Source organism: Tupaia chinensis, unplaced genomic scaffold (genome assembly GCF_000334495.1).
Source record: "Tupaia chinensis unplaced genomic scaffold, TupChi_1.0 Scaffold145652_1, whole genome shotgun sequence".
Taxonomy (NCBI): Eukaryota; Metazoa; Chordata; class Mammalia; order Scandentia; family Tupaiidae; genus Tupaia; species Tupaia belangeri.
Genome location: NW_006205509.1, coordinates 2664003 through 2672500, shown reverse-complemented (window position 1 = coordinate 2672500; position 8498 = coordinate 2664003). Strand labels below are relative to the sequence as shown.

At 39.5% G+C, this 8498-nt stretch overlaps 1 long non-coding RNA gene across 1 annotated transcript in view; it reads left to right on the top strand.

Moving 5' to 3' along the window:
- LOC102496121 (uncharacterized) overlaps window positions 1-8498 on the top strand; it is a 21082-nt gene that overhangs the window by 10409 nt on the left and 2175 nt on the right. The window contains exon 2 of the long non-coding RNA XR_337368.3: window positions 961-1060. This is a non-coding gene — a long non-coding RNA (uncharacterized LOC102496121). The remainder of the gene's footprint in view (window positions 1-960; window positions 1061-8498) is intronic.

Sequence of the window (8498 nt, the reverse complement as noted above, 5' to 3'; positions counted from 1 at the left end):
AGGGGGGATGGCCACGCCGCAATCCCTTCTCCTCCATTCTCCTCTTGGGATCTTGGGCACGCAGACACATGCTCCCGGCGTGAGTTCAAGCCACCCGGTCCGGGACTCAAACTGCGGTCAACTACGTGGGAGTCCAGCGACATAGCCATTACGCCAACTGCTGGTTCCCACAATCTGTTTTTTACTACTTTGAATAGTGTTATAGAAATTCAAAGGAAGAATGTGCTGGCTCCATAGCCTGGTGGTTAAGGCAGCCACACCCCACGTGGCTGACCATGTGGTTTGGGTCATGGACCAGTAGCTTCAGAAACACTCCAAGTGCATGAACATGCATGCCCAAATTCCCAAAAGGAGGTAAAAATGGAGAAGAAAAGATTGCAGTGTAACTATGGCCCATTGGGGGTGTCCTCTCAGTTTCTCTCTCATCTCTCTTGGGTGAGAACACATGCTCTCTGACAAATTAAAAATAACATAAAAATAAAAAACAGAAAATGGGGCAGCAGGTGTACATTAAGGCATTGGATTCCACATGGCTAGCTTCACAGTTTGAGTCCCAAACCTGGCAGTTTGAGAATCGAGCCAGTTGTGTCCTCATGTGTGTCCAAAATATCTTGAAAGGAGAGTGGAGAAGAAGAGATTATAGCATGGCCATTCTCTCTCTCTGGTGAGTTCATGTGCCCTACAGCAAACACACACACACACACACACACACACAACAAAACAAACAAACAAAAAAAACAGGGGCCAGCAGGTGGTGTGGTGGTTAAGGCGCTGGATACTCCCACACGGCTGACCACAGCTCGAATCCCAAATCTGGCGGTTTGCTTTCTCACTCCTCCCCCCTCTCTCTCTGATCAAATTAAAATGAATGAATAAAATAAATAATTAAAAGAAAACAAAGGAATGGATATAATTATGCTGATATACTGAATTTACATTTAGGTTCATTTTATGTTTCAGAACCAATCAATATACTCAGTGAATCGGCTCTTGCTGTGTGTGACCTTTAAAGACTATCTTCTGAATTCATGTTGGCCAAATTCCAACGCTAACAATTGAGGTAAGACTGTGATTCCACATCTAGAATTCAGGATTGTAAGTAAAGCTTAATTTTTTTCTCCGTCTCTAGTTAACACAATGCAATATTGCTTAGTAATAGTCTTTTTTTTTTTTTCTAGATAACTATGAAACAATTATCTGTGGTCATTCCGATAACTGAGTTTCGTCTGTTTTGGGAAGGATTTTCATATGTATAGCAGAGATACATGTTAATGATAAATAACTGTACTCTGTAATATTAAAAATGTTTCTCTGGCATTGGAATACAATGCTCTGTAGCATTCACCAATAGTCATTTACCAAACCACTGTTTGTAACAAAATATTTATGTTCTGAGGTACACATTTCAATTTGTAATTTTGTTCTGATACATTGGGCTGGTAGTTTATTCAAGCCTACTAATGAAATCTGACATTTGAAAAAAGGGGACAAACTTGAAGAGGTGCAAAGACATCGCTAGAAAAGAAGAAAGAGAAGAAACCTGAGAAGACAGTAGATAATCTCAGCTTCCATGAAACACAATTTATAATTTGCTTGCATTTCATTGACCCAAATTACTCACACTCAGAAGAATGCACATTGAGTCACCTCTGTCCAGCCTCCTTCCTTCCTTAAAGCAGATGGAAATTAGGTGGCAAACTGGGAAGGTTGCCATGGTGCACAGACTACAGGGATTTAATAGTAATCAAAGAAGCTTCAGAGTCCCCTCCCCCAACTGTCCAAATGTCGGTTTCTCACTTTTCCTTATCTTAATTAATTCCATGTTGTAGGTAAACCAGGGTGCGATTGATTTACTAGTGAACAACAACAACAAAAATGTAATGCCTCCGAACATGTTTATAGATGCATTAATCTTGTTAGACATGAAACACCGAGGAATTACAACTGGTCCATCTTTATGTGCAGTCACACAAAAATGTCAGAATTCACTTTTCAGATATCTTGTACAGCACACTTCCATCACTGAGACTTACATTTTTTACTGGCTTTATCCCCCTAAATGAGCTATAGACTTCCCAAATTCAATATATCCAAATAGAATTTGTGTTTGCTCGTTTTTTAATTACTAGAGAATTTATGCACTCACTACAAAGAGAAAGGGAGAGAGAGAAAGTGTCCCCCAATGGGGTATGATCTACTGCAATCCTTCTTCCTCCAGTTCTCTGTTGGGATTTTAGACATGCATGCACACACCCTTGGCATGTTTTTCAAGCTGCCAGATCTTGGGTGCAAACTATAGTTGGCCATGTGATATACTTTTCCCAATGTAGTGCTTAATCCTCTGCACAGAACCAGAACTTTTTTGAGGGTGAGGTGGGGGAGGGGGAGATAGTCATTATTTTTCTCCATTCCTCTCTTAAGTATTTTATATCCTCAGTTACTGTATATTCTCATTATCAGTTCATTGTCACTGTCTTTCTGTTTTACCAAGTAAAATTAAAATAATAGTAACCTCATATAAAACTATATTCCAGCCACTATTCTGAGTACTTTCTTTCTTTTTTTTTTTTTTGAGAGATTTTCACTGTAGGGCGCGTGCGCTCGCCAGACAGACAGAGAGAGACATAGAGACAGAAAGCGAGAAATCACCCCCCAGGGGGGATGGTCACACCGCAATCCCTTCTCCATTCTCCTCTCGGGATCTTGGGCACGCACGCACACACGCCCGGCGTGAGTTTTTTTAAGCCACCGGGTCCGGGACACGAACCACGGTCGACTACGTGGGAGTCCAGCGATATAGCCATTAAGCTAACTGCTGGTTCCCTGAGTACTTTCTTTTGAGTACGTTAGTTCATTTCAGTTAATCCCAACCAGTCACTAGGTTCTGTCAGTTATATTTTTAAATAGGCTTAATAAAATTTTGCAGAACAAACAATTAATCTTCTAAAACTTACCAAGTTTGTTAGCCAAAAGGCCTAATTCAAGGGAGAATGTGGCAGAATATTTAGGACTTGGTCTTTGAAGCTCCGTCTTTTAAGTGTTACCAAAATAGAAGACATTCTCCCTGTAACATGTTGGAATGATCCAACATGGCAGTATTTCCTAAATGTGCTGAAGCCATTGGGGTGCTAGTTAAGGAATATAGATTTAGGGGCCAGCCCATGGTTTGGTGGTAAAGGCAACTGGATCCCACGGGTCCCAACTTGACTTTACAGTTTGAATCCTGGACCCAGTGGCTTGAAAACCATGCTGGTGCGTTTGTGTGCACACCCCAAATCTCAAATGGAGGGAGAAATGGCAGAGAAGGGATGGCAGTGTGACCACGTTTATGGGGAGGTGCTTTCTCTCCTTCCCTCTCTCTCTCTGTCTCTCTTTGGAGCGTGCACATGCCCTCCGGCATGTTAACAAAAAAGAAGAAATGTAGATTTCCAGTTCCTCAATTAGAGTCTGACTTAATAGGTCTGATTACGTAAACAATATTATTTTAGAATTAATATTTATACTTTTGGAACTAAACAACTTTAATGTTTGTTGTGATTCAGTTATTTCAAAATTGAATAATCTCTGGATAATTGAGAATTATTCTTTTTATGGTTTTAACTCTAAAAGACATAACTCCCAATGAAAAGATTTATATTCTGCTTAAAAGGACGTTTAAAGAAACATTTTAGATTTGAAAATTGATTATGCATGCACAGAAGAGAACGAGTTAGAAAAGGCTGCATTTAAAAAAATCTGATCAGTGTAAAAGATCACTTAGGAGACAATTCTCCGTTCCTCTTAGACTTAAACATTGATTATGCATGTGTAGAAGATAAAGGGTTAGAAAAGAATCTCTTTTTCCCTCTTCATTTATTTATATATATGAACAGCAATCTGTCATTTTAGTGAACAGATTATAAGAGATGTAGACGTTTATTCAAAATAGCAGAGCCTTGAAATAAGTCTCCTTGATGGTAAGATTGTCTCTGGATTTAGTATATTTTAATAAATAAGCCCACTATTAGTCTTTTTAAAAATGACGTAAGTATTTTTAGATATATAAGAGTGATTTTCACTCTCCCTCCTCTCTCCCATGTTACTAAGCAACATGTCCTATGGTTGCTAGGAGACAGACTAGCAAGGTTGGGGTACTTTAGATTTCTGTTATCACCTTGCATATCACATGATTATACCCTAAAGAGTTTTACAGCCCTAGAGAAAGGAGGAAAAAATTAATAGTATGTAGAAAAGATAGAAAGAGGGACAAGGGTTAGGGAATTAAGGAAAATAGCAAGGTATTTGAGAAGAAGTGTGTGACTTTGGCAAGGAAAGGCTATTATGCAATTTATTTGAATGACTCATGGAAAAAATCTTAAATTGTCAGTGCTGTATTTCATACTGTCTATGCTTCTACCTTTTATAAAAACAAATTAGAGAATAAACTTGGAACAGAAAATCTTTCAGATAGTATTCCTGAATATTTTTAGAAGGGTGGAAATCAGTTGTAACTATTACAGTTAGAAATAATGTAAACAAATTACTCATTATTTAAAATTCTCAAGTCAGATATACAAAACTATTTCTTTCCATTTCTCCCCCAAAAAAGTAAAAAAATGACAGTACTGAGATGGTAGGATATAACTGTTCTTGGACAAATTTAGAACCAAGATGGTCAAGTGGGCTCCTGGATATGTATTTCTGTACAAAATTTTAAAAATCTAATGCAAAGGGGAGGAAGAAGGCATTGTGTTCAACCTGGAGGACTCTGATGTATCTGAAATAAGAAACCCGGCTCAGTGTTACACTGTGTGCCTGTGAAAGGCTGAGTCTTTGTGTCCGTGTGTCTCCTTGGTATTTACTGTTGCTAGCAACCAGGAAGCATGCTAGCTATTGTTGCTAGGTCCTCCATGCCTCCTTTGCCTAAAATCTTAGTCAATGCCAGAAATAGCAGAGATAAAAATCATTGCAAAAATCCAGCCCCGATCATCCTCAATGGTTTTATAACAGTCTATCTTGTATTTAGTCAAAATTAGGGTAAAATGGAAGCTTCTTCATAAATACCAGTTCTCTCATGCAGAGCATTAACAGGACTTTAGGGATGGTTTAATTAAAATAAGATTTATATTCTCATGTCACCAGCTAAAACTAAATACATAATGAAGAGTCCAAGATGAGGAACAAGCTAAGGACAATTTCATCAGATCTAGGTGACTTTCAGTTCTTAGGCAGGATGGCCCTATCAACATTTGCTGATGGCTTGAGATAACTTTAGTGTTCACATAAGCTATGGTATAAGTGAAAGCACCATTTCCAAATAGTCGTCCAAGAGATTCTGATTAAAGATGCGTGTCAGCGTTACCCTTGAAATGACTGATATCTTCTCAAAATTCAATATCTTCACTCCGAAATTGCATCTCACGAATCATTACAACCCACCCAAGCCACCTTGGAAATGAAGACTTTCTATTTTGTTTCCTGTATGTCTTCTACCCAAAAGTAGATAGTTACCACTCTAAACTTGAAAACAATTACACATCTGGACTGAGACTTAGAAAAAACTAAGTGTTCAGATGACAAAAATACTACTTATGTTAGGCACCTAGACTCCAAAAGATGGTCTGAAAAGTTATTATTGTCATGATTATTATGAACACTTAGTGAAAGCTCAAACAAATAAATAAATAATGAAGGCTAAGTACTTTATTATCTAATTTAATCCTCAGAATAATTCTAGGGGGCCCAGCAGTTAGCATAATGGCTATGTTGTTGGACTCCCATGTAGTCGACCATGGTTCAAGTCTCAGACCCAGTGGCTTAAACTCATGCCAGGCATATGTGCGTGTGTGCCCAAGATCCTGAGGGGAGAATGGAGGAGAAGGGACTGTGGCATGGCCATCCCTCCTGGGGAGTGATTTCTGGCTTTCTGTCTCTCTGTCTTCCTGGCGAGCACACAAGCCCTATAGCAAAAACCTCTCCAAGAAAAAAAAAAATTCTGGGAAGTTGGTACAATTAAAATCACTATTTTCCTCAGATAAGGAAACTGAGGTTCAGAGAAGTTAAATAAAATGCTCAAGGTCTCTCAGAACTAAATGCCAAAATAAAAATTTAGATCAGAGTCTCACTGGCTTTAGTATTTGACTCTCAACCATTATTCTATATATTTTGTTTAGTAGACAGTGCTTTCTATGTGGAAATAAATTGTGTAGTACAGTATTGTGTCAAGGTGAAGTGCACAGGTTCTGGGTCCCTCTCTCCCTTTATAGGATGGTTGAGACTCAGAATATCTGCTTACTGTGGGGTTGACCTTGCCACGAGAGCCCTACAAGGACAATGCTCCAGAACCCAGCACTCCCCATTCTTAGATTTCTCCAAATCTAGGTTATTCAATCTGGAGTAACACCCTGGAGGGTCTTTAGATAGATGGACTTTAGATATACTAGGTCTGCAACCCCAGTCTAGTCAGCCTAATAGTTCTTCTTCAATATGAGGCAGCTGTGTTGCTGGACTTTCATATAGTCGACTGTGGTTCGAGTCCTGGACCCATCAGCTTAAACTCACCAGGCGCATGTGCCCGTGTGCCCAAGATCCCAAGAGGAGAATGGAAGAGAAGGGATTGCAGCGTGGCCATCCCCTCTGGGGAGTGATTTCTTGCTTTCTGTCTCTCTGTCTCTCTCTGTCTTTCTGGCGAGCTCACGTGCCCTATAGCGAAAACCTCTCCAAAAAAAAGATTTTGTTTATTATTATTTTGACCAGAGAGAGACAGAGACAGAGAGAGGGAAAGTGAGAAAATAAGTCACCAGGTCTGGGATTTGAACCACAGTTGGCCATATAGGAGTCCAGCTCCTTAACCACCGTACCACACACTGGTCTCTATAAAAGAATGTTTTTAGAGAGAGAGTCTGGAGGATGGAGGACTACATTATGGAGCATCTTACATTATCCAAAGCTTGGTTCAGTACTTGGAGCCATATTGTCTTGCTATCTTAATTTCAGAATAAAATCTTTGGCAGAAGATAAATAAATAAAATAAAATCTTTGCTTCCTCTTTGCAGAACAAAAAGAAAATTCATTGATTTGTGTTTTCAGAACAAAGAAACATTATGTAAAAGAGAGAGATAAAGTAAGAAAACATCCCTAGGGAGGATGGCCATGCCACAATCCCTTCTCCTCGCCTCCTCTCTCTCCTCTGGGGATTTTGGGCACACATGCACACATGCCCAGTGGTGCAATTATCAAGCTGCTGGGTCAGGACTCAAACTGTGCAGTTGGTCATGTGGTCCAGCTGCCTTAACCTGTACGCCACCTGCTAGCCCCAAGCATTTTTATATGTGTTTCATTTTTAAACATTATTTTATTTAGCTTTATTTATTTGTTTATTTATTTAAATTTGACCAGAGAGACAGAGAAGAGAGAAAGTGAGAAAGCAAGCCACCACGCCCAGGACTCAAACTGGTCAGCCATATGGGAGTCCAGCACCCTTAAACACCATGCCACCTGCCAGCCCCATTTTTTATATACATTCCACTTTAAAAAGCTTTCCTGGACCAGCAGATGGCATAATGGTTATGTTGCTGGATTTCCACATAGTTGATTGCAGTTCAAGTCCTGGACCTGGCTACTTTAAACTTATGTCTGATGTGTGTGCATGCGTGCCCAAGATCCTGAGGGGAGAATGGAGGAGAAGGGATTGCAGTGTGGCCATCCCCCAGAGGGGTGATTTCTCACTTTCTGTCTCTCTGTCTCTCTTTCTCTCTCTCCAGCAATCACATATGCCCTATAGCAAAAATCTGTCTTAAAAAAAAAAAAAAACAGAAACAAAAACAAGAAACTTTCCTTTGTACATACAGCTAGGGAGAAAATGTGAACTAGTTACATGCAGGCAGTGTGCTGGAGTATGCTTATAAGGGTCCTGAGAACCAGTTGAATACACTTATTCCTAGCTCTGTTTTCAGTGACATTACATTGGTAGCTTGAACCTAGGTATGGTGAGAATATTTACACCATGAAGATTGGCAAATCCTACAAATCAAGCTTTTCTTTCTTTGTTTCTCAGTACCAGTTGTTAAATATTTACCAGAGAGAAGAAGATGCCTTCATGGCTCCTGAGAATTAGTGATTTCAGGGAAAAAAGAGAAATGATTTTCAACTGATAATTCAGCCTCCAGCCCCCAAACTTGAGTGGTAGGGAGCCCCACTAGCCTTCTCTCTATCTCTGTCTTCTAATTTTTTTTGTAATATTTCCTTTTAAAAATTTTTTTAAGGTAAAGTATTCTCTTGGCTTTCAGCCCCAGCTTTATCTCACTAATAATCCCCTTGTCTCTTCCCATCCAGGAGAGGCAAGGGACAGGCCTTCAGAAGAAGACTCCTCCATGGCTCCTGAGAACTAGTGATTTTGAGGGCTGCTTGTGCGCCACACGGTTTTTAATTTTTTGCTTTTTTTTTTAAATAAATTTTTGGTTGTTTTTAATTTTTTCCTTCTTTTTCTCTGTTTTCTCTCTCTCTCTCTCTCTCTCTCT